We start from the raw sequence: 5,992 nt of genomic DNA, 5'->3' as shown, positions 1-5,992 counted from the left end.
CTGATCCCCAGTTAAGCCCGGGAAGGGCTCCTGATCCCCAGTTCTGCCCGGGAAGGGCTCCAGCCCCAGAGCTCGCTCCAGTGTCGGCTCCTGCCCCAGAGCTCGCTCCAGCGTGTCAATCGGCGATAATGGACATGGCACTGCCCCCGGGGTTCTCGGCACCCGTCCTCACCCCAGAAGCCGCTCTAACACTCTTCTCTGAACCTCCTTCGCCTCCGCTGGTCCCGTCCAGCTCTCCTTCGTCTCCTTCGCCTCCGCTGGTCCCGTCCAGCTCTCCTTCGTCTCCTTCGCATCCGCTGTTCCTGTCCAGCCCTCTTTCGCCTCCAGAGCGCCCTCAAGTGTCGGCTCCTCCAGAGCGCCCTCTAGTGCCCGCCCCTCCAGAGCGCCCTCTAGTGCCCGCCCCTCCAGAGCGCCCTCTAGTGCCCGCTCCTCCAGAGCGCCCTCTAGTGCCCGCCCCTCCAGAGCGCCCTCTAGTGCCCGCTCCTCCAGAGCGCCCTCTAGTGCCCGCCCCTCCAGAGCGCCCTCTCTTGTGCCCGCTCCTCCAGAGTTTTGGGGGGGAGGGGCCATATACCCGTGGCCGAGCCAGCTAAGGCCATGGAGGATCCGCCATGGCCTCCTGAATCTCCTGGTCCGCCATGGCCTCCTGAGTCCCCTTATCCGCCATGGCCTCCTGAGTCCCCTGATCTGCCATGGCCTCCTGAGCTACCTGCTCCGCCATGGCAACCTGAACTGCCGGCTCCGCCATGGCCTCTGGAGTCCCCTGCTCCGCCATGGCAACCTGAACTACCTGCTCCGCCATGGCAACCTGAACTGCCGGCTCCGCCATGGCCTCTGGAGTCCCCTGCTCCGCCATGGCAACCTGAACTACCTGCTCCGCCATGGCAACCTGAACTGCCTCATATACCCGTGGCCGAGCCAGCTAAGGCCACGGAGGATCCACCATGGCCTCCTGAGTCTCCTGAGTGTCCGGTCTCCGTTACTTTTAGTGTGTCAAAACACCGCTCTTCCATTCCGATCAAAACATCAAACAGGTTCTCCCCACTCAGTGACGCACCCACTGAGAAACCTGATCAAAGTGCTCTAGTTATTGGCGATTCTATTGTACGGAACATTGAAAATAGAGACACTAGCCACCATAGTCCAATGTTTACCGGGAACCAGAGCGCCTGACATCTTAACAAATTTTAAAGTGCCGGCTAATGCTAAACGTAAATTCAGTAAGATTGTTATTCACGCCAGCGCTAAAAATAACATTAAAGAGGTGTGTGAACTTGCAAGTATGATGTCAGCCACTGTGATATGCTCTGGTCCCCTCATAGGAGAGGAAGAATTGTGTAAACTTGTTAAATCATCTAAACCAACAACATGTATGTTAGACCCTATTCCATCTAAGCTCCTAAAAGAGGTGCTTCCAGAAGTCATAGATCCTCTTCTGACTATTATGAATTCATCATTGTCATTAGGATATGTCCCCAAAACCTTCAAACTGGCTGTTATTAAGCCTCTCATCAAAAAAACACAACTTGAGCCCAAAGAACTAGTTAATTACAGACCGATCTTGAGTCTCCCTTTTCTGTCCAAGATACTAGAAAAGTAGTATCCTCACAATTATATTCCTTCTTAGAGAAAAATGGTATCTGTGAGGATTTCCAGTCAGGATTTAGACCGTATCATAGTACTGAGACTGCTCTCATTAGAGTTACAAATGACCTGCTCTTATCATCTGATTGTGGTTGTATCTCTCGATTAGTGCTATTGGATCTTAGTGCTGCGTTCGACACTATTGACCACAACATTCTCTTGCATAGACTAGAAAACTTTGTTGGCATTAATGGAAGTGCATTAGCATGGTTCAAATCATACTTATCTGACCGCCATCAATTCGTAGCAGTGAATGAAGAGGTATCATATCGATCACAAGTGCAGTATGGAGTACCTCAAGGCTCAGTACTAGGGCCATTACTCTTCACGCTTTACATGTTACCCTTAGGAGATATTATCAGGAAACACGGTGTTAGCTTTCACTGTTATGCTGATGATACTCAGCTCTATATTTCTTCGCAGCCCGGCGAAACATACCAATTTGAAAAACTAGCGGAATGCATAGTCGATATAAAAAAAAACTGGATGACGAGTAATTTCTTACTGCTAAATTCTGAAAAAACAGAGGTGTTAATTATAGGACCTAAAAACTCTGCATATAATAACCTAGAACACTCTCTAAGACTTGATGGCTGCTCTGTCAATTCTTCGTCATCAGTTAGGAACCTAGGTGTGCTATATGATAGCAATCTTTCCTTAGAAAGCCACGTTTCTAGCATTTGTAAAACTGCATTTTTCCATCTCAAAAATATATCTAAATTACGACCTATTCTCTCAATGTCAAATGCAGAAATGTTAATCCATGCGTTTATGACCTCAAGGTTAGATTATTGTAATGCTTTATTGGGTGGTTGTTCTGCACGCTTAATAAACAAACTCCAGCTGGTCCAAAATGCAGCAGCTAGAGTTCTTACTAGAACCAGGAAGTATGACCATATTAGCCCGGTTCTGTCAACACTGCACTGGCTACCTATTAAACATCGTATAGATTTTAAAATCTTGCTAATTACTTATAAAGCCCTGAATGGTTTAGCACCTCAGTATTTGAACGAGCTCTTGTTACATTATAGTCCTCCACGTCCGCTGCGTTCTCAAAACTCTGGCAATTTGATAATACCTAGAATATCAAAATCAACTGCGGGCGGCAGATCCTTTTCCTATTTAGCGCCCAAACTCTGGAATAACCTACCTAACATTGTTCGGGAGGCAGACACACTCTGTCAGTTTAAATCTAGATTAAAGACCCATCTCTTCAACCTGGCTTACACATAACACACTAATACGCTTCTAATATTCAAATCCGTTAAAGGATTTTTAGGCTGCATTAATTAGGTCAACCGGAACCGGGAACACTTCCCATAACACCCGATGTACTTGCTACATCGTTAGAAGAATGGCATCTACGCTAATATTAGTCTGTTTCTCTCTTATTCCGAGGTCACCGCTGCCACCAGATCCAGTCTGTATCCAGATCAGATGGTCACTGCAGTCACCCGGATCCAGTACATATTCAGACCAGATGGTGGATCAGCACCTAGAAAGGACCTCTACAGCCCTGAAAGACAGCGGAGACCAGGACAACTAGATGAGCCCCAGATACAGATCCCCAGTAAAGACCTTGTCTCAGACGGCCACCGGGACAAGACCACAGGAACCAGATGATTCCTCTGCACAATGTGACTTTGCTAGCCTGAAATTGAACTGCTGGTTTTGTCTGGTCAGAGGAGAACTGGCCCCCCGACTGAGCCTGGTTTCTCCCAAGGTTTTTTCTCCATTCTGTCACCGATGGAGTTTTGGTTCCTTGCCGCTGTCGCCTCTGAACTGGCCCTCCGACTGAGCCTGGTTTCTCCCAAGTTTTTTTCTCCATTCTGTCACCGATGGAGTTTTGGTTCCTTGCCGCTGTCGCCTCTGGCTTGCTTAGTTGGGGACACTTCATTTCCAGCGATATTGTTGACTTGATTGCAAGTGATTGCAAAGATACTATTTAAACTGAACTTAGCTGGATGATGACATCACTGAATTCAATGATGAACTGCCTTTAACTGAAAAATGAGTGTTTACTATTGCCATTTTGCATTATTGACACACAATTTTTCTAATTAATGCTGTACCGTTGCTTTGACACAATCTGTATTGATAAAAGCGCTATATAAATAAAGGTGACTTGACTTGACTTGACTTCTACAAACACGATTCAAAATTATGACCAGTTGACTGTAAATGATCTCTTATATGTTCTTAATACCTGAGTATCTGCAGTTGACAGTTTGGACTCTTCAGTCCATCGAAAATAAACTTTACACCAGAGTCCTTCAGGTCATTGTTACTCAGATCCAGCTCTCTTAGGTGTGAAGGGTTTGAATTCAGAGCTGAAGACAAATAACCACAGCCTTCCTCTGTCACCATACAGACAGACAACCTAAAGAGAGATGCATGTTGCCGCAGAACCACACGTTTACATAAAAACAATTTAGACTTAGATCAGTGCTCATTCAATAAATGCACAGCTAAACAGATGTGTTTTGAGTCTGGGTTTAAATGTAGCTACTGTTTTATCTGATCTTATCTGGAGCTACTTCCTACTGTGGGTTGCATAATAGCTAAAAGCAGACTCCCGTTATTTTGAGTGAACCCTTGGTGTTTCTAACTGACTTGATCCCAATGATCTGAGTGGTCTCCAAGTTTATTTTATAAGTATACTTAAGTAAAGTTCAAGTATATTTTTAAATAATCTTTATGTAGTAAGTATACAAAAATCAGTGTACTAGTAGTATACTTGTAAGTGTACTATTTCAATACTCCTTGGGTCTAAATTGGCCCACTTTCTAGTATATAAAAGTATACTTTTAAGTATACTTTAAGTATAACAGTAGTAAACTTTGAGTACACAACTAGTTTACATCTATGTTTTTAGTTAGTACTGCAACTATACTAAAGTGAATTTATAGGTATACTGATAGTTTACTAATGAAATACTTGTAGCCTTTTTAGTACACTTTGAAGTATAGTCTCAGTAAACTACTAGTTTAGTAGTTTAATACTGCAAGTTTTCTTTAAGTGAACTTTACATCATACTTTAAGTATACTACTACTACTCTTTTTCATAAGGGCTGTTAGGTTTATACTCAGTGAGTGATTTATGAACACGTAATGAACAAGGGAACTAGCAATGGTTTCTGGTTGTGCTCAGTGTTCTGGATGAGCTGCAGCTGTCTAATGGTCTTCTTAGGAAGGTCGGTGAGGACCCTGCAAACATATCCCTGCGGGGCCCATGCTGGCTTTTTGCGGGCACAGTGGGCTAGGGCCAGACCACACCAAACCTAAACAGGCCCAGTGTGGGCTTGCCCAGGTGAGGCCCACAGCTTTGGGCTCACCGCAGGCTTTCTGTGAGCAGGCCACACTAGCGGACTGTCCACATTAATCCTATGATGGCCCAGTGTGGGCCAGCCCGTTCGGGCCCAGAGCAACTTTTGTATCCTTTGGGCCCATGCAGGTTTTGTGTAGGCAGCCCTGTAATGCAACTAGGAGAATACAAACATTGACTGGCCATTCTTTAGCCACTCAATTGAAGTGGAATTGCTCAAACCAAAAGAGACCTTTTCAGAATCTGTTGTTTCATATATGCCAGGGATCCTCAAATCTGGCTCACGAGATACACTTTCCTGCAGAGTTTACTTTTAACCTTAATCAAACACACCTGAGCATGCTAATCAATGTCTTAAGGATCATTAGAAAATCACAGTTGGGTAAGTTCTTTTCGACGTGGGACCATAGTCTGGACTTTTTTTGACTATTCCTGGTTAGGAAGAGTCTAGAGTTTGAGAGCTGTGGCGTGTTTTCATTACGAGAGGTTGGATTATTAATTTGCTATCAGTCAACTTCTTCTATCAGTCTTACATTGCTTTGTTTGCTTTCTTTTGGGGGGTTTTTTGTTGTTGTTTTTTTGTACTTTTGAGTATTTACATTTTTGGCTATATGTAACTGTATTAAGCTGAACTGAATGTTTTCTATTTTGTATTTAATAAATTGATTTGAAATCCCTTTGACTACTGTACATTTTTGACAATACAGTCATTAGTTATGTGGTGGCTGCATCCATTTCAGATGTATAATAACCACTTTCTATTCTATTTTAATTCTACTTTATCTACATTTATCTTCTTTTTTTTATTTAAAAAAATTATATATTTTTAATTTTCTATTCCATTTTTTCTATTCTATCTACTTGTTTGTCTTTGTGTGTATGTGTGTGTATAGTGTATGTATGTATATACTGTGTGTGTATATATATATATATATATATATACACCTTGCTACGTGTACTGCGTTAGGCTAACCAAGACTTGTCATTTGTACTTATATATTGTTGATCTTTTGTTAGTTTTGACTG

Source organism: Sinocyclocheilus rhinocerous, unplaced genomic scaffold, assembly GCF_001515625.1.
Source record: "Sinocyclocheilus rhinocerous isolate Xijiao unplaced genomic scaffold, SAMN03320098_v1.1 scaffold2309, whole genome shotgun sequence".
Taxonomy (NCBI): Eukaryota; Metazoa; Chordata; class Actinopteri; order Cypriniformes; family Cyprinidae; genus Sinocyclocheilus; species Sinocyclocheilus rhinocerous.
This window is presented reverse-complemented; position numbering follows the sequence as displayed.